This window comes from Macaca nemestrina, chromosome 2 (assembly GCF_043159975.1).
Source record: "Macaca nemestrina isolate mMacNem1 chromosome 2, mMacNem.hap1, whole genome shotgun sequence".
NCBI lineage: Eukaryota > Metazoa > Chordata > Mammalia > Primates > Cercopithecidae > Macaca > Macaca nemestrina.
In genome coordinates this window covers 131,097,275-131,118,114 of record NC_092126.1, presented here as the reverse complement: position 1 = coordinate 131,118,114, position 20,840 = coordinate 131,097,275, and the positions used below count along the sequence as shown (strand labels likewise).

General features: G+C 38.1%; 1 protein-coding gene and 1 long non-coding RNA gene across 4 annotated transcripts in view; both read left to right on the top strand.

The window, feature by feature from the left end:
- The window catches only part of LOC105483755 (succinate-CoA ligase GDP-forming subunit beta), a 277,662-nt gene that overhangs the window by 73,552 nt on the left and 183,270 nt on the right, over positions 1–20,840 (top strand). The gene's annotated exons all lie outside the window — the stretch shown is intronic.
- Positions 1–20,840, top strand: part of LOC139361997 (uncharacterized) — a 38,295-nt gene extending 17,455 nt beyond the window's left edge. Inside the window, exon 2 of the long non-coding RNA XR_011620183.1 lies at positions 1–20,840. This exon is cut by the window's left edge and continues 14,011 nt beyond it. This is a non-coding gene — a long non-coding RNA (uncharacterized lncRNA).

The window sequence follows — 20,840 nt, the reverse complement described above, 5'->3', positions numbered from 1 at the left end:
CCTTCTGGAGTCTAAATACTCTTCTCTTAATTCTCCCACATGAGATCTTGGGCAAGCTTCTTAACTTTCCTGTGTCTTAGTTTCCCCATCTGCAAAAGGAACTAATCATATTTCTTGAATCAGATTGTTGCTGAGTCCTCATTAAATTAACAGCGATAACTCAGATCAGTGTATGGAAATCAGTCAATCAACAAAAAAGACAATAAATGTTAAATCCTTTATTATTATTGCTGTTATTATTTACAGGTAGGTTTCCTGCTGCATTTATTTGATTTGTAGACTTCAGAGACAAGGTAAAACTATTTAATTATATAGAAAATTGGAAAGTTCTGATATGATGAACTCTAAAGGGGAATGTGATACAGATTTCTGTTGTTTATTTTTAGGTGGTTTATGATTTTTCTACAGTGACTAGTGTACTCCATGTGGTAGATCTAATGTATTGTTATATTAGTCTGCTGATAAAGACATACCCGAGACTGGGAAGAAAAAAATATTTAATTGGACTTACAGTTCCACATGGCTGGGGAGGTCTCAGAAACATGGCTGGAGGGGAAAGGCACTTCTTACGTGGCGGCAGCAAGAGAAAAATGAGGAAGAAGCAAAAGCGGAAACCCCTGATAAACCCATCAGATCTGATGAGACTTACTATTACAAGAATAGCATGGGAAAGACTGGCCCCCATGATTCAATTACCTCTCCTCGGTCCCTCCCACAGCACATGGAAATTCTGGGAAATACAATTCAAGTTGAGATTTGGATGGGGACACAGCCAAACCATATCAGTTGTGAAAAGGGGTTTTGATTTTTTTCAATCTCAGTCCATTGAAAACTCATTCTGGCTGGGCGTGGTGGCTCATGCCTGTAATCCCAGCACTTTGGGAGGCCGAGGCAGGCGGATCACCTGAGGTCAGGAGTTTGAGACCAGCTTAGCCAACATGGCGAAACCCCGTCTTTACTAAAAATACAAAAATCAGCCGGCTGTGGTGGCAAGCGCCTATAATCCCAGCTACTTGGGAGGCTGAGGCGAGAGAATCGCTTGAACCTGGAAGGTGGTGGTTGCAGTGAGCCGAGATCGCACCACTGCACTCCAGCCTGGGTGACAGAGCGAGACTCCGTCTCAAAAACAAAACAAAACAAAACAAAAACCAACTCATTCTGTTTTCCCTTGCCCTGCAGAGTCTGTTTCATCTACTGCTATACCCTAACCCACCTGCCAGCTCATTTTGCATTTCTCTTTGTTTGTCCTAGCTTCCTTGTGTGCACTATTTGTGCTCTTGATTTATTAAATCTCTGAGATCATCCTTTCTCTGGAATGGGAGGAAAGGCTTCTGGACAGACAGCTGGAGAGATCTAAAACAGCCCAAGGGGTATATTTCTTGTTCAGTTCATCCCAGCAACCGATTAGAGATCAATAAATGCATAGCACTAGTGTATATTATGTACTTTTCCTGGAAAACAGGTCAGTATTCAATAGGCTAAATAGGAGATGAGATATTTTTTTAGTTGGCACCTCTCTACAACTATAAATAATTAGAAAAGATTCTTTTTTTGAAATTTTTACTTTAAAAATTTTGTTAAAGAACTCTCTCTCTCTCTTAATGTCCAAAGTCTTAGACACTTGGACATCTTTTTCTTCTGGAAAGATGTGAAACTTTGTAGAATGGAGAAGAAATGTAGAGTACTTAACACTAAAAAAATAGGCAGTGAAAAGCCAAACCCTGTTGTGTTAGTCTGTTCTTGTGTTGTTTTAAAGAAATAGCTGAGGCTGGGTAATTCATTAAGAAAAGAGGTTTAATTGGCTCATGGTTTTGCAGGCTGTACAAGAGGCATGGTACCAGCATCTGCTCAGCTTCTGGGAAGGCCTCAAGGAACTTAGAATCATGGCAGAAGGCAAAGCAGGAGTAGGCATGTCACATGGTGACAGAGGGAGCATGAGTGGGAGGTAGGACATGCCATAGTCTTTTAAAAACCAGATCTCACATGAACGCAGAGGGAGAACTCACTCATGTCCGCAAGGAGGGCATCAAGCCATTCATGAGGGATCTTCCCCCATGACCCAAACACCTCCCACCAGCTTCTACCTCCAACACTGGGAATTACAATTCAACATGAGATTTGGAGGGGACAAACATCCAAACCATATCACCTGTCTAGTTCAAAAGTTTCTCAAAAGCCACAGTTGCTTTGGAATTGGTGATGGAAATTATCATGGTTCTCACTTGCTGGAATACATAGGGAGGTATGTGGGACACAACATAATAGAAATGTTTTACAATTATGTTTTATATTTGTATGTATTGTTCTTCACATAATATAAGGTGTTGACAGGACAGGAATTATTTCTCTTTCTCAAATGAAGAAACAGACTCAGTGAACTGAGGTACTTGATCAAGTTCTCAGAGTAGCAGTTAGGCCTCATCCCTAACATTTACAGGACCAAAGGCAGGAGGACAAATAGAGGCCCATACACCATGTGTTCAAAATACAAAATTTTATAAATGCATGTATAAATCAAGCTAATACTGTATCAAGTAGACTAAAGTATATCTGAAATTGAATAAAATGTCTTGCCCTGACAAACATACTTTCAGAGTGACCTGTGAGGCCTGGCTTCCATTTTGCATTCCCAGACTTTGTGGAGTTTAGTGCAGGAAAATGCAGCACAGGGATTAGGGATTACCACCCCCTAGCCTGTGGTTCCTCTTTCCACCCCCAGCTTCATTCTGCATTGTGAGGTGCCTCATGAGTATGTGTGTTCAGGTCCATCTGCCTCTCCTGTACACAGCCAACCCTTGAGCATAGGAGTGTAATTAGAGGACAGCACATGCTTCCCTCAGAAGGCCACATCTTGAGAAGAGGCCCAAAATGGGCCATTTTGGTAGACTTCTGGGGATGTGCATGGGAGGGGATATATAGGCTCTGGACAATCCCTTAGGCCTTGAGGACTTATCACCTCGTTCCATGATTAAGTCTAATTATGAGGCCAGTAGTGGGGTATCCAAGATACAAGTTGGATTCCATTGGATTGTTTGGCCACTTCAATCGCATTATTAGTCAGTTTAGTGAAAAACAGTTTGTTCCTTCATTTAGTATGTATTATGTACAGGTACTTGGTGCTGGAGATATAACTGGAGTAAGGCATCTCTTGGGAGTGGCCTTGAATTCTAGTGAGAGAAGACAGAAAACCATGTAAAGAATTACAATATATTGTCCTCAAGTTAGCAATGCTATGAATAATATAAAAGAGGGAAGTGAGATAGTCATGGAAAAATAAGGGTGGGACTAATGGTAGGAGAAGTCTTCCCTGTGGAAATGACATTGTGATGCGAGATGTAAATGCTCAACAGCTGCAAGAAGATCTAAGGGAAGGGCTTTCCAAGTGGGTGGATCACATGGGTGATAGCCAGGAGCTTGGTGACTTCAAGGATTAGAAAGATGATCATGGAGGCATGGCGTCAGGGAGTGGAAGGAGATGGGGTTAGAGGGATGGGCAGGGTCTTAGAGGTCACCAGAGCCTTGTAGGCCCTGTAAGGGGCTTGGATTTTGTTCCAGCGAAATTCACTGGAAATTTTAAACAAGGGATTGATAGGAAAACTTCTGGTCAAATTCAATACTTAATAGTTAATTCAAAGTAGCCTGTCCAAATTGTAATCATTTTGCCAATATTAAATGAATCCCCCTGCTGTACATACCCCATCTCTTAGAGTAGTTGAATGTCACCAATATATTTTGTAGACATTTTGAAGACTTAAACATTGGTGCTCCTGGCAAGTAATGTGAAAAAGTGGTCATATATTTAGCTATCAAGTTTCATGTCTTTTGCTAAAAATATAGAACCAAGAGAGCTCTGAGCATAAATACAGGCATGCTCTTGGTGTTGGGTATTTCATAACTATTCTTAGGTGCCAAATGTCTTCATCTTCACGCGATTTATAGTAATGTAAGTAATGTGTTGGAGACTAACAAATCAAAATCTCATTTTGGATGTGTGACACTAATGTTGTGTTGACTTATTGTTTCATGTGTTAGATTTCTGATAAAATTACTAAAACACCTTCTTGAAAGGAGTAACAGGAAGAAACAATTGGCGTGTCAGATATTCAGCTGTGTGTACTTTCTTATGGATAGGAGATTACTGATAAATTCTTAATTGCATTAGATAGCATATTAGAGTACCACAATTTAGGAATATTTAGCAACTTAAAATTTTTTGATAGCCAAGCACTTATAAGTAGCATGATACTTGTTAAGGGAAAACAAAGACCAATTTTAGTTCTTATTTATTATAATGATTTTCATTTTACTATTAAAGATGTTTCTTCAGCAGTAACCAGATGTGTAACATAGAAGCAGCTGCATGATATTTTCATTTTTATGCATAATATTGGAAATCTTAGACAAGGTTCATTGTCTGTTATGGAAAATGAAATGATCTTTTCCTAGTCTGAACAGCTGTGTAAAACAGAATGCTAACATCTTTTCCTGTCTCTAAGTGACCATCTGTTTTTATGGGACTTGACAGGTAATTTATTAATTTTAAGTGGTTTGTTTTAGGAAAATTTTGGCAAATGTGCATGTAGCAAAGTAGTAGAAAAATATTATAAAGCTCTGGAATTTTTAAGGGCCTTTTTAAAGGTCTGGTAGAATCTTTGAGTATTTTTTCCTGTGTGTTTTGAAATGGATAGAAATATTTGTCAATGAATGATACCATAGGGACTGGATTATAGGATTCGGTGACACATTTGACAATCATTCTGGTTTCGGCTAATTTAGAAATATTAATTGTACAATAAAAAAGAGCTTTTTTTTCTCCTTTCAGTACAATCTCCTGTTATTTCTGTGGTCTTAATATAAAAATTAAACACAAAAAATAAGTGGTAAGTTGCTTTTTAAACTCTGTCCTCCTCCATTCCAGCTGTCACTGCACTTTCCTAGGGTCCTTCTGGCATCTTCTCAAATCTTGGAAGAAATGTCAGCTCTTTTTCAACATTCATTTGTCACTTTTAAGGTTTCACTGAATTACCCAGGCTGAATGCAGAACGAAAAGAAATGCCACAGTTATTATGCTGACTGCAGACGCAACATGGGAATTCTTTATGATAGGCCCTCACTCATGTCTTAATACTTTCTTTATTCCAATGTGCTTAGCAAGCCAGCTTGGCCTTGTTTGTCTCCAGGTAGATCAGACGGCTAGAAATAGTCCTACCTATTTTCATTTGGGAAGCTTAAATATTTTTAAGATGAGTGATAATGCCGAGCAAACAGAGCCGGGTGTCATCAGTTCTGTCTCAGCCTCTCAGTCACCAAGGGAAGCTAGGAGACTTAATCATTTTTAGCTCAGTTCCCCAATCTGTAAAATGAGTTTTATGACATTTTCTTCCCTAGTTCACCGGAATAGCATTAGAAAAACAAATGGATGTGGTGACTGTTTATTGGATGACATTTGCTGAATGTGGCTTTTTGGTGTTCAAGACTGGATACATTAATAACAGTTTTAATTGTTACGTATAACCTGGCTGTCTGATAGTGATGATGATGATGAGGAGAAGCAGGAGTAGGAGGAGAATAATGGTGGTGGTAATGGGTGAACAGTAGTAATAACAGTAAATGAGAGGCAGCTTAGGGTACTGACTAAACCCATAGGAGTCAGACTATCTTGGTTCAGATCCCTTTCATGTCAGTTATTACTTGTGTGACCTTGAACAAGTTACTTAAATCTCCGAACGTAGTAAATGTCACATTTGGAATTGGAACCTCCGCCTGTCCCAGCATGTGTTCCTAACCACCATACTGTGCTGCTTTAAATCAAAAGCAACAAACTTTGGTCTAGAGCATTTCAAAAGGTCATCCAACAGAACATATAAAAAGAGGAGAAGCCAGCAACATCCTTAATCTTCTTTATTTAAAATACTTACTTTACTTACTTTAAAAAACACCCCATAGGATCATGAACATCAGACCAATTGGGAAGGGTAGATGAATTGACTGCCTAAGGACTGAAATTGGCACATTAGACTCTGCTACAAAACTTACCTGTTTCTGATCTCTTGAAATCAATGAATCTCATTATTATTCATATCTCTTCCTTTAAAAAAAATAAAACACATCATTTGCAAAAAGAAAATTTTGTCCCATGCAGTCTAGGTTGTTCCAGGAGCTTACTGAGAAACTACAACAGCCCTCTGAGGTTAACTAGTACTGTTCACTGAACTCTCAAGTTTCTGCCTTGTGAATCTGGTGGTGGGAAATTTGGCTGTGGTAAAGAAGGAACCTCACTTGATCTCTGCGGAAATCATTGAGAATTATAAGTAGGATGCTTCATCCTTGTTTGAAAAGTAGAAGTAATTGTTTCTTTTGAAAGCAGCACACATAGTTCTGATAAAGTGAGTGTGATTTTTTTGGCTAGTTTAGGATATGGGTTGGTTGATGTCAGCATTATTTTACAAATGTGGAGGAAAATCTATCAGGGAAATAACTGAAATAAGGCAGGACTCCTTTTTTAAATTTTTATTTTTTATTTTATTATTATTATTTTTTTGAGATGGAGTCTTGCTCTGTTGCCCAGGCTGGAGTGCAGTGATGTGATCTCAGCTCACTACAACCTCCACCTCCTGGGTTCAAGCAATTCTCTTGCCTCAGCCTCCCGAGTAGCTGGAATTACAGGCACCCACCACATGGATGCCTGGCTAATTTTTTTACTTTTAGTAGAGACGGGGTTTTGCCATGTTGGCTAGGCTGGTTTTGAACTCTTGACCTCAAGTGATCTGCCCACCTCAGCCTCCCAAAGTGCTGGGATTACAGGTGTGAGCCACTGTGCCCAGCCTAAAGCAGGACTCTTAGTGGACAAGGGAACATGAGTGGTAGTGGGGAAAAAGCATCAGCATGATAGTGATATGTGCATTCCTGGTGTAGTCAGCTCTTATATTCTAGTGGCTTATTGGCATCCAGTGGCAGCTGGAGACAGATGATGGAATATCCCTTTTCTGAAGAATGTCCTTTGCCTGCTCTCTAAGCATCATAATACTTGTACCAGTTTTTACAGTCCCATTATTTTTCATTATATCTTCCCTTATCCCATTGGAGCACAAAGGGAACAGAGAGGAGCATTGAGTATCCTCTTCATGTTCTTTCCATGGTCAAGACCATGTGTATTCACAACTAATTTAAGGGAGAGCTGGAGCCAAAACAACTTTAACCTAATTCGAAAGATTGGATTGGTGGGATCAATTGGAAAGGTCCTGAGGGAGGAATGTTCCTGGAGGTATCAGGTGATTAGAGAAAGACAGCAAGCAAGCTGTGGGACATGAGGTGAAATTGGAATATGGAGAATATCCTGTAGGGCTCTGTATGCAACTGGAGGGTTGCTGGCTTTAAATTTGCATGAAAGAAGATACAATTTTGTGATGGTTTTATTTATTTATTTTTAATTTTCTAACAGGCTAATTAAGTTATATATTATATATCATGAAATTTACCCATTTCAAGTATATATTTCAATGGACAAAATGGACTGTATCCATATGATGTGGTTTGACTGTGTCCCCACCTGAATCTCATCTTGAATTTTAGTTCCCATAATCCTCATGTGTTGTGGGGAGGTACCTGGTGGGAGGTAATTTAATCATGGGGGTGGTTACCCTCATGCTGTTCTCGTGATAGTGAGTGAGTTCTCATGAGATCTGATGGTTTTATAAGGGGCTCTTCCTCCTTTGCTCAGCCCTTCCCCTTCCTGCCACCATATAAAGAGAGATGTGTTTGCTGCTTCCTCTACCATGAAAGTAAGTTTCCTGAGGCTTCCACAGCCATGTGGAACTGTGAGTCAATTAAACCTCTTTCCTTTATAAATTACTCAGTCTCAGGCAGTTCTTTATAGCAGCAGTTACCAAAGAGTATTCCATTGTATGGACTAATACACGACACAATGGAATACTCTTTGGCAACACAAAGAACAAACTATTAATACATTCAACAACATGAATGAACCTCAAAAACATGATATCATGATATTAAGTGAAAGAAGCTTAGTTCCATGATGTTTAGTAAATTTACCAAGTTATATAACCATCACTGTAGTCCAGTTTTAAAACATTTCATCCTCTAATAAGATTCCTTATGCCCTTTACTGTTAATCTCATTACTGCTGCCAGCCCCAGCAACCATTAATCTACATTGTGTCCCTATAGATTTGTCTTTTCTTTAAATGGAATGCTACAACATGTGGTCTCTTGTGTCTAGCTTCTTTCACTTAATATCATATTTTTGAGGTTAATTCATATTGCTGAATGTATTAGTAGTTTGTTCTTTGTGTTGCCAAAGAGTATTCCATTGTATAGATACAGCACATTTTGTCCATTTACCAACTGGTAGATATTTATGTTGATTTGAATTTTTGGCTATCACGATTAATGCTGCTATGAACACTTGTGTAAAAGTCTTTGTGTGGAATGTATTTTTATTTCTCTTGGGTGCTGCGATAGACAGAATTCTGGCCCCAAGACTTTTGCCCCTAGTTTTGTGCCCTTGAATATGTGGTATTACATGGCAAAAAGGACTTTGCAGATGTAACTGAAGTTACTGTGCAGTTGACCTTAAGATCAGGAGATTATCCTGGATTAACTAGATGGATCAGTATGATCACATAAACCCTTAAAAGCACAAGATGAAGTAGAGGAAGTCAGAAGAGAAATTTAGAGAGGTGTAGCAGAAATCAAAGACATTTGAAGCCTGAGAAGGATTTGATGTACCATTGTTGGCTTTAAGATGAGGGCCTTGTGTCAAGGAACTGGAAACCTCAGTCTTGTAGCTGCAAGGAACTGAATTCTGCCACTAACTAGTAAGGTGGGAAGAGGACTCTGAGCTGCAAATACGAATCGTAGTCCCAGCCAATAGCTTGATTTTAGCCTGGTGAGACTCTAAGCAGAAAATCCAGTTACATCCTGCCAGAGTTCTGACTTGCAAACACTGTGAGACAATAAATGAGCATTGTTTTAAGCCTTTAAATTTGTGATAATCTGTCATGACAGCAAAAGTAAACTAAAACAGGTAGATCCCCAGCGGTGAAATTGCTGGGTCTTGTGGTAAATTACACTTTGAGAAACTTTGCTGTGGTTTTGAGCTCAAGGTGACATGATATTTTAAAACGATCCTCTAGCTGAGCTGAAATTGGCCTGTATGAGGGCCAAGAGCAGAAGCAGGAGACCAGTGAGGAGGCAGGCAAGCGGAGAGGATGGTGGCTCTCCCTAGGGTGGCTCTTCCAAGTTGGAATTTGGACGGGGCAATGGATGACGGAGGCATCTACAACAGGTTTGGCCCTCTGCTGGAAGTGACGTGGCCAGAGATGGTGTGGCAGGAGGTAGTGTCCCAGAGCCTTGGTGATTGAACATACCAGGACCACTGGAGTCTCAGTGGGAGGCTGAGGCATCAGAGGAGAGGGAGCTATGTCATGGACTCAGTGGTAAAAGAAAGACAATGTAAGGTATGTAAAGTATTTCCCCTTTTATCACTGCATACAAATAACTCCCATTCACTACCCTGAGACAGTTGAGTTACTGGAGGGAGGTTATGGAAGTTTGACGGAGGAAAACAAACATCAAAATGAATAGACTGAGAATTGCCTTATGGGAGAACGATCATGGGTGATGTAATAAAAGGTGTTTTTTTGGGGGAGGGGAATGTCATTCCACTGAAATGAATGGTTTAGATGTGTGGTGTAGTCAGTCAGAATGGCTACTAGTAAAAAGTCAAAAACAGCACATGCTGGCAAGATTTTGGAGAAAGGGGAACACTTATACACTGCTGGTGGGAATGTAGATTAGTTCAGCCTTTGTGGAAAACAGTCTGGCGATTTCTCAGAGAACTTAAAACAGAACTACCTTTTAACCAGCATGATTGGGTATATACCCAAAGGAATGTAAATCATTCTGCCATGAAGACACATGCACACATATGTTCACAATAGCACTATTCACAATAGCAAAGACATGGAATCAACTTAGGTGTCCATCACTGGTAGATTGGATGAAGAAAATATGGTACATATATACCATGGAATACTATGCTACCATAAAAAAGAATAGGAACATGTCTTATGCAGCAACATGAATGGAGCTGGAAGCCGTTACCCTAAGCAAACTATCCTAAAGAACAGAAAACCAAATACTGCATGTTCTCACTTATAAGTGGGAGCTAAACATTGAGTATATATGGACACACAAAGAAGGGAACAACAGACACCAAGGCCTACTTGAAGATGGAGAGTAGGAGGAGGGTGAAGATTGAAAAACTACCTATCAGGTACTATGCTTATTACCTAGGTGACAAAAAATGTATACACCAGACCTCTGAGATGTGAAATTTACCTATATAACAAAACTGTACATGTACCCCTGAATATTAATAAGTTTTTTTAAGGAAATATGGTATATTGATATGTCATGCACATGGCAAAATTTCTCTGGTACTTATTAAGTGTTAAGTACAAAACTTTCAAAGGATCTAGCTTGGTTTAACCTGAGAACTAAACAGAGTTCCTAATTTGGCTTCTTAATTTGGGTATTTTAAGTTAATATTTAGTGCTCCAACTTTTTGGGAGCTAATTTACAACTCTTACTGATTTACCATTTCTGCACATTAAATGCATGTCTGGTGATTAACTGTATTGGTGGAAGTCATCCTTAACTGACTGAATCCTATAAGCTGCCTTACATACCACCAGGTCTTTCTGTAATTATTCTTCCCTCCCTTTGGTACTTTAGTGCTCACCTCTCCTTAGCCTAGTACTCCAAGAAGTGTCTCTGACTTTCCATACTGGAGTTAGGCATCACTTTGAGATGCTGCCACTGCACTTTATACATCTTGCATTCTTTTGTCTTTGCCTTCTTTTCATCTGTCTCCCTAACTTGATTTTGAGCTTGAAAAGTTCAAGGCTCACTTTTCACCATCGCACCTTTGGTGCAAAGAACTTGCAACAGGAAAGTGCTCAGTAAATACTGATTGAATTAAAGCAAAGAATTGCAACCATTACTTCATTGCATGTCCTCTTCTTCTAACAAATACCTAATGTTTAATCTCTTAGAGAAAGATTAAGTGTCCAGAGAAAGTCACTTCTCATTGACAGACCTTCCAATCCTTTTGACAAACAAATACGGCAGAAGACAGCCCCATTATGTTGACCATAGACATGTGTGTGACACATCTGCTTACCAAGTCTTATTTTCAGTATTAAAAAATAGCTGGGTACTATGTACTTTTGATCTTTTGCCTTCTTAATTTGTCTGCATTTTTGGAATTTAGTCTTAAGAAAAAGACTACCATGGGAATGGCTAAGCGTTGGTGACATGCTCAGTAACTCCCTTTGTATCAGCACACAGAGATACATGTGTGAGAAATATGTTTATTAGAAAAGTGACTGGATATCCAAGTGTTAAAAGATTAAGTACTCTTCGGAGGAAGTTAGCACCATTTACCTTACAAGGTACCATGAGAGGGAGGATCCTTGATATCAGGAACACAAACACAACTCTTGATAGATACAGGTGGTCATACTTTCAGAAGGTATTTTCTAGGCCTCCTGTTCATATACCCATGTAGGATGATTGCATGTTTTCCCCCTGTTATAAACAGCTCTAAACAATTTCCTAAAAACAGCTCAATTTAATTTGACATATATTGGGTTACACTTGACATTTCTAAGTGCAGTAGGAATTTTTTTTTCTCCCTGACAACTCAGTTGTGAAATTATGATTGACAGTCTATAATATTCAACTCAACTGTGTTCAAAACTGACCAATGGTTTTGGAAGATGAAACCGCTTCAAATTTTGTGACCTATAGATAACATTCTCACCCTAGAAGTAGAGTAATAGTTAATCAAGGGACAGTCTCTGCCATTTGTCTGTTGTCTCAGGCTTCATTTCTGGACTCAGCTTTGGCCAGCTTTGGTGCATCTCTCCCAGTGCCCCGAGGAGGCACTCAGTAAATGCTGGGTGAAAGGATAAATGTAGCCACTTTGCAGATGTATCTTTCATTTATTTAACTTTATCTTTTTAGCACTATTTCCCTCAATTCAATCAAAAAGAGCTTGTTGCACAATTGTTCAAAAAATAAAATATGAAGAAGACCAAGTAAAATTTCCCCACCCAGATGTAATCACAGTTGTCAGGTAGTGGTATGACCTTCCAGAGACTTACATATGAATGTATAAGTACATACACACAGCCACAAAACGTGGCTGTATCTGTGCGTGTTATAAATGAAATACAGATATCATGGCAACAGGTACTGGTGTGGGCTTCTCTTATGTTGCTTATCTGAATATGCTAGAGAAAAAAGTGAGGGATTTTTACGTTGTATTCTTTATTCTATGAAGTTTGATTTTTAAAAATGTATTAGAATATAGTTGTACAGAAGTAACATAAGAAATAAAGATGGACAAAACCATAAAACATCAATATGTTGAGATTTGCTAGGGTATATTCTAATTTAATGGTTTCTCATTTATTTTATTTTTTCTTTTTGTTGACTCACCCACCTCCTTGATTTTTAAGTCGTGTGGAGTTGTACTGACTGACATCTGCGACTTAAATATTTTATAATGTGTCTTTCTGTTTATGTATCTCAGAATAATAGGTACTATTTTACCTTGTAACTCAATGTCATGTGTTTTCCTATAAACAAGATAAACAAGTTAATTTTTTTAAACATACTAACGTCATTTCAAAGGATAACATTGCAGTATCTTTGACAACTGACATGGACTTTATTTTCCATTACCCCGTTCAAGTTTTAAAAATTTGTTTTTTTCTAACACCACCCTGATTTGTTTGAAAGGTGCTACACTGAAGGACATTAGTGCCCAGCTTGGAATATCACTGTGCTCCTAGAACAGTCTTTCCAATCAGGTAGAAAGAGAAGCCAGGACAGAGACCCCTCTGGAAGTTACTTGGTTTGTAATTTAGTGGCAGTAAGCTTATTAACATCTGTTTGGATTTTACCCCTGGTTTTATATTACACGTAGTCTGAGTAATAGGATTTTAAAAAAATGATGGGCAGTAAAACTTGTAGTTCTGAAGGGCAGGGTATCAGACTATGATTATTGTGTTAGTCTCATCCAACTTCGAGTTTCATCGCAGAAAAACAAAGCTCTATGAGCACTTGGCATTAATTAAATTATGTGTAGAGAACTTATTTCCACTTAAATTAATGCCACTTGACATTCTGAATTCTTCTACCCTTAATCTTATAATTGCCTTATCTTGCCATAATTTATAAATTGTGAACTTTGACCCTTTAACTTACCAGAAACTCAATTGTAAAATGATCTATGAATGAGGAAGGAAAATTTTTATTTAAGGGTGAAATACTTTTATTTTCAGCTTTATTTTAATTATAAATTCTGATATTGCACATAACATACTGAAATTCCTAATTCCTTTCTTTGTGAGGAAATTTTAGGATTGCAAGATAGAAATTTTGGCCTTTGGAAAACACTGTAAAATCCTAGAAAATATTCTGTATGTGTTCCAATTGATGCCAGGCCAGGTGCTCCTGGATCTTCTTCGAGAGCTGCAGCACTGGTGCCAGGTCACCCCAACCTCCCTGGGCCTCCCCATGTTGCTGTCCTGCCTGGGAACGCTTTTTCTCCTCTGAGGCCCAAGTTCAGCCCCATCAGATCCTCTGGGTTTCAGGCTGTTCCCACCGATGTTTGGCTGACTTTGACCAGGGAGAGAAAGGAGTCAGAAAAAGCCTGCAGATAAATTCCTTGCCTTGCCTTTCTGCCTCATCTTCACCATTCTTCTTCCTTCAGAGATGATTTCCAAACACAGTGGTTCGTATGGCCTCTCTGGAGACACCCATCTCCCGTAACCAAGCTTCCAGCTGTGATTTCTGGTTCAGCCATGGTCACCTAGGCAACATCCCATTTTGCATTCCTTTCCTTCCTCCCTGGCCTCACTGCCCTGTCCTCTCTCTTTCTGGCTTCCCTGAGATTCTACCCTCACATAAGTATTGGCATACACATTTTTCACATGCTTTTGGTTTTTAGGTAAGCCAATCTAACACATTTTGAAAACATAAATTCTCTTAATTATTTTGTCTAAATACTTACTGGAAAAATAGATAGTTCCAGCAGGCACCAGCTTACTCTTGATTAGGTGCCACTATTTCTCTACCTATTGGATATAGAAATAGGCTTTAAAATTATATATTATATGTTTTTATATATATAATATGTAATACATATTACTGTGTATTCCTTATATTATTGAGTTTATGCTATTTATTCATTGTGCAACTTATAAATCAATCATCTTAACCGAAAGTAGATGTGATTTTGAAACGTTAGGAATTAGAAGTGTTGACCAAATCAGAGATGAAAGCCCAGAGAGAAAGGAAGATACAAAATAAACCCCTGGTCTTCCCCTCTTACTCCACCTGCTCTCACCAAGCTCTCTGCAACTGATGATACTTTTTGAAATTCAGATTTGACACCTTCTCTTCTTCCTATTGCTCTTAAGATCTTGAGAGGGTATCCTTCCTGATCTTGGCCTTTAGGTCTTTGGGCAAATGGAAATATAATTCCATTGTTCAGTAAAATTGAAGGAGAAAGTGCATATAAAATATGTAGCATGACGGCTGGCTAGAGAGTAGCGTGAATACCTCTTTACAGGAGGCGTGTACCTGGCTGCCCTGGTTGCGTACCACTTTCTGAGGCTTTGAAGTGTTCCTTGCCTTCTTTCTTGCCATTCCTGCCCTTATTTGAGAAGAAGGATCCAGTGAAGACAGAGGCTCTGGCAGAGATTCTTTTGGCTGCCCAATTTTTGCCCTGAGCAAAACGTGTTAGGTTTCCACAGGTTGAAATTTCACCAGATTTTAAGAACTCTATAATATGGAAAGTCTTTTATTTAGCATTTAGTACCTATGAAAATTTAATGTTTACATCAGATCTCCTCCTGTGTCATTTCTATGTATGTCTTCTTTTACTTAGTGCAATTCTTTTTTTTTTCCCTCTAGCTCATGATTCTACTTAAACTTATGAACCAAACTCTGCTGAGTCCTAATTATTTTGTAGTAGAGAGGATTCCTTAAAAGTCCTTTTATCTTATTTATTTGTAACTTCAGTATAAGCACTTCACTTTTTTTTTTTTTTTTTTTTTTTTTGGAGACTGTCTCACTCTATCACCCAGGCTGAAGTGCAGTGGCACGATCTCAGCTCACTGCAACCTCCGCCTCCTGGGTTCAAACTTTTCTCCTGCCTCAGCCTCCTGACTGGGAGTACTGGCAAGTGCCACCACGCCTGTCTAATTTTTTTTGTACTTTTTAGTAGAGATGACATTTTGCCATGTTGGCCAGGCTGGTCTTGAACTCCTGACCCCAAGTGGTCTGCTCACCTCAGCCTCCCCAAATGCTGGGATTACAGGCGTCAGCCACTGCACCTGGCCAGCACTTCACTTTTGAGTGTCCTAGTTGGACTTAATTCTTTCCTTAGACCATCTAGCTGGGTCCATCAATCAGGAGAGTTCTCTCAGGTAGTTAATCCATTTTGGGCTTTTTGTAAAAAATAAAAATAATTAAATCACTGTTTGGTATTGACAGTGAAGTTTATCTGAAACATTTGGTTATCAATTCTTAGTGAGGATTGGAAGTGTTCAAGCTCTGAATCAGGTGAACCTGTAGTATTTTCTGTCTTCTCAACTTACATGCTTTTCGCCTCCAACCCAGTTTGAGATATTTTTATTTAGTTGGCAAATGAGAGTAACTCTCAGCTGAAATTAACAAAAATCAACAGTTGGGAAAAATGTGGCACTCAGTAAGTTTCTTCGAGAAGGTTTCTATTTCCTTAAGATGATCTCCATCTTACAGAGCAGAGCAGTTTTCTCAAGCGGAGGGTGTTCTTGACGTTTCCCCAAACTGTTGCAGCTCCTCAAGATTGCTCTGGAAATTTAAATATGTTTATCTCAAATCATCTATTTTCTATTTAAAGAGGAAAATGTTTCAACACATTTGTGAATGGGAAATACTTCTGAAAACTCTGTTCGATTCTGAATCAGGAAAATTTCCTAAGTCTACCTTTTTTATTTTTTATTTTTTTCCCCTATTAAAACTTGTACAGATTGTTTACTGGCCCATATGAAATACTTTTGTGTTTTGCTTTACACAAATCCTGTCATGGCATACTGTGTCTCTCTCTTCAATGAGAGTCGCTGGGTTATAAAGGAACAATACCCCTGCAAACTCAATGAGACTGTCTTTCAGACAAGACTTGATCTGGGATTTCTTGAGGAGACCTATGTTGACCTGTGTTATCTGTTTGCTACTCTGTTGATTGGTGAATATTTCTTACTTATTATTCTCATGGCAATAGTCATGTCCACAGAAACTCTGCTGTGAAAATACCAAGGAGGCCCATCTTTTCCAATATATTCAGTCAGCTGCAGTTATATGGAAATTCAAGATAAAGAGGACTCAGCTGTCAGTGAAAGAGGATTCCCAGTCAAGCCCCCTGCACGGAGGTACCTATATTTCATGTGACAAGAATGGCCTGATAGTAAGTGCCTAGTTTTTCTGTTTCAGTCCTTTAGGAGTCCAGAGAACAGCCGCCCAGAATCCACTAGAATTCCACTAGATTCGTGTTATATCACTAATTTTCTTCAAATCTGTCTAAAAGACATGGACTTTTTTTATTCTTAGGTTCAGTGGTAATAGCATAATTGCGACAATTTCCCAAGAACACATGCTTCCTATTAGGATAATCCTCATAGGTTTCCTTGTTGGCTAGCTTTCTTTTTTAATAAGTTATTCTTAAAACAACTTTATAGAAATGCAGTTTACGTATCATCAATTTACCCATTTCAAGTGTATAATTGAGTGATTTTTAGTAACTTTAGTGAGTTCCACAACCATCACCGTAAATTACTTTTAGAACATTTTCACCCCCCTCCCATAAGATCCCTAATGCCTGTTTGATGTTAATTGCCATTCTCACCCCTAGCTCCAGGCAACCCCTCATTCACGTTCAGTCTCTAAGTTTGCCTTTTCTGGACATTGCATATAAATGGAATCAGACGATATGTGGCTCTTTGTATCTGGCTTCTTAGCATACTGTTTTTGAGGTTATTCTGTGACTTGGCATATATCAAGAGTTATTTGTTTTGTAATGCTGAATAGTATTTTATTATATGGATATGTTATATTTGGTTTGTAATCTGTTCACCAGTTGGTGGACATTTAGATTGTTTGCACTTTGAGGCTACTATTAATAATACTGCTGTGAATATTCATGTAAGTCTTTGTGAACAAATGTTTTCATTTCTCTTGAATAGATACCTAGAATTGGAATTATTGGATTGCATTAGCTCTATGTTTAACTTTTTGAGAAACTGCCAAACTTTTTCCAAAGTAGCTATACCATTTTACAGTCCCATTATCAGTGCATGAAGGTTTCTATTTCTTTATATCCTCACCAACTTTTGTTGTTTTCTGTCTCTTTAATTTTAGCTATTGTAGTAGGTATAGAGTGATATTTCACTGTGATTTTAATTTACCTTTTCTAACTAACTAATGCAGTTGAATATCTTTTCATGAACTTATTGACCATTCATCTAAATTCTTTGGTAAATTATCTGGCCATATAGTTTGCCCATTTTTTGATTGAAGTTTGTCTTATTGAATAGTAAGAGTTATTAATAAATTCTAGAGACAAGTCCTTTATTAAATATGTATTTTGCAAATACTTTTTCCCAGTGTTTTGCTTGTCGTTTCATGTTTCTAGTAGTGCCATTTGACGTCTATAAGTTGAATTTTAACAAAGTCCAACTTACTAATTTTTTTATTTTTTGGAGAATGCTTTTGATGTTGTATCTAAAATTTTTTTTTTCTTTTTACCTGAGTCACATCTCAAAGATTTTCTCCTGTATTTTCTTGTAAAAGTTTATTATTTTAGCTTTTACATTTAAGTCTGTGATCTATTTGGGGTCATTTTTGTGCATGGTATGTGGTGAGGGTCTAAGTTAAAATTTTGTTATTGTCTCAGTACCATTTTTTGAACAGAGGATACACTCCCCAATGAATTGCCTTGGCAGTTTTGCCAAAAATCAATTGACTATAAATGTAAGAATTTATTTCTGGACTCTCAATTCTGTTCCATTGATTTATGTATCTATCTTTATACCATGTGGTCATTAGAAAAGTAGTTCCCCAAAGATGTCCATGTCCTAAGCCCTGGAACATGTGAATATGTTATTTATATGGCCAAAGGGACTTTGTAGATGTGTTAACAAGTATAAACGTTTAGATGAGAGATTATCCTGGATTACTAGGGGGACCCAATCTAATCACAAGTCCTTAAAGGCAGAATACCTTTCCATATTAGGTCAGAGATGAGAGATGAAAGGAGGAGGAGGTATCTGAGCATGACAGGGGCTTGACCTGTGGTTACTGGCTTTGAAAATGGTGGAAGGGGGCCACTAGCGAAGGAATGTATATGGCCTCTAGTAGCTGAGAACTGTCAGCAGGAAAACAGGGGTCTTAGTACTACAAGCCCAGGAACTGAATTCTGTTAATCACCTGAATGAGCAATGGCACAGATGCTACCTAGTGCCTCCTGGAAAAAATGCAGCCCTGCTATTGTTGCAGGACTTTTCCTTAGTTCAGCTAAAGATGGGGTTCTTTGTCCCACAGCCACAGAGTAATTCAGGCTCATGGACAATTTGAATTGTAAGACAGGGTTTTATTGGGTGAAAAGGAAAAAATAGGGGGAACCAGGGACTCTCACCAGGCCAGAGTCCTTGATAGAGCATTTCCCATCAGGTCATTTGAATCCCAGGTTTCACACAGGAAAGGAGGGGCCAGGTTCCTTTCTACTGGAAAGGTCCTGAACTTCTCCAGGCTCTACCCCAGTGGGCAGGCTGGTTGGAGTTTCTCCAGGGACCCCTCCCATGCGGCTGTCTCAGTAACACCTTGATTTTAGCCTGGTGAAACCAATGTTGAGTTTCTGACCTACAGAATTGTAACATAATACATTTTGTTAAGCTACTAAATTTGTGGTAATTTGTAATGGAAGCAATCAAATCTATGTCAGAAACATGCTGACTTAATAACTGTTAACTTTATTAGAAATTTTGAAATTTGAAAGTGAAAATCCTCCAATATTCTTTCCCTTTTTCAAATCCATTTTGGCAATTCTAGGTGTTTTGCATTTCTGTATACATTTTAGGATCTGCTTGTCAATTTCTGAAAGTAAACCTGCTGGAATTTTGATTAGAGTTCGTGGTGATCCTGTACATCAATTGTGGGAGTATGGCCATCTTCACAATATTGAATCTTCCGGTCTGTGAATGTGGAATATCTCTCTGTTTATTTAGGTCTTTATCTCAGCAATATTTTGTAGTTTTCAAGCATATGTCTTTCATTTCTTTTCTTAAATTTATTTCTAAGTATTATATTTTTGATGCTACTGTGAATGGAATTACTTTAATAATTTCATTTTTAGATTATTCATTGCTTGTATATTGAAATACAATTGATTTTTGTGTCTTTGATTTTATATCTTGTGACCTTCCTTTTCTTGTTTATTCATGCAAATTGTGTTTAAAATTGATTCCTTAAGATTTTCATTATACAGAACTGTGTCTTCTGTGAATAGGTCATGTTACATCTTTTTGTTTTCTTCCAGTGTAAATGCCTTTTTTTTCCTTCCTTGCCTGCTTGCACTGGGTCAACCTCTAGTACTATGTTGAGTAGAACTGGTAAGAGGAGACTTCCTTATCTTGCCTTCTATCTTAGGGGAGTAGCATTAATTCTCTCCCAGTAAGTATGATATTTGTTGTATTCCTGGCTGTTTTAACCTGGAGTGTGTGGTGTGGTGTTGCAAAATGGAGAGTAGCTTCCTCCCAGTAAGAATCTAACCTGTTCTTACTGCTTTGGGTTAAATCACTCATTAACATTGAGAGAGTATGTTTTTTTCTTTTGTTTTTTTTTTTGTTTTTTTTTTTTTTACCGTTCAGAGTATAGCTGCAAACCAAGTTCTTTTGTTGAACAATTGTGTCCTGCTTATATATTTGTAAGAACACTGATATTTTAATGTTGTTGAAGCTCAAGCAGAAATTAGTAGTACTGCTATTTATAGGCTAAAGAACTATTTAATTATTCATTTATTCCTTCTTTTATTTGTTCCTCCATTTGGTCTTAAATTTTTTCATCCATTTGGCCATCTGTACATCTTTTCTTTCATTCATCCAAGAAAGATGAATTAACATATACTGTGTGCCAGGTGTTGTGATAGTTTGGGGGTCTGAAGGAAAAGTTATTCCTGTTTCTTGGGGAATTCGCTTAGATGGAGGATTGTAGGAGACACAGACACAGGGGAAATAAATTAAACCTTTTTAGTTCTCAGATATAATATGCATAGATAGGCTTTTGACTTGAATAATGTCTGATGTGGGGCAATTTATAATTTCCTTGAAGAAGATCATATGGGAAGGAGCTGCCTACCTGGCAGTTGCATTTCACAGGAGGTTGTAATAGGTGGACTACAATCTCCTTTCTGGATTGCTTGATTGCTTCCTTTGTCATTGCCTCTTATGGTAACTCTTATATGTGGTATAAACTTTGTTTCTCTGAAGAAAATGGATGCATGAGGAAGCCACCAATAAGAGGTGATATTGGAAGGAAAGAGCAATAAGTGGTCTTGGTAAGAGAAAACAAATTTTGCATAGAAAGAAATATTTAATTTGTTAGTAGCCCACATTTATGATATCCAGGAGTCCTACATCTGTTCTAAACCAAAGAAAAAGTGATTTGTGACCCTTTACCAGTAATCTAATCAGTGCAAATATTTTTTTT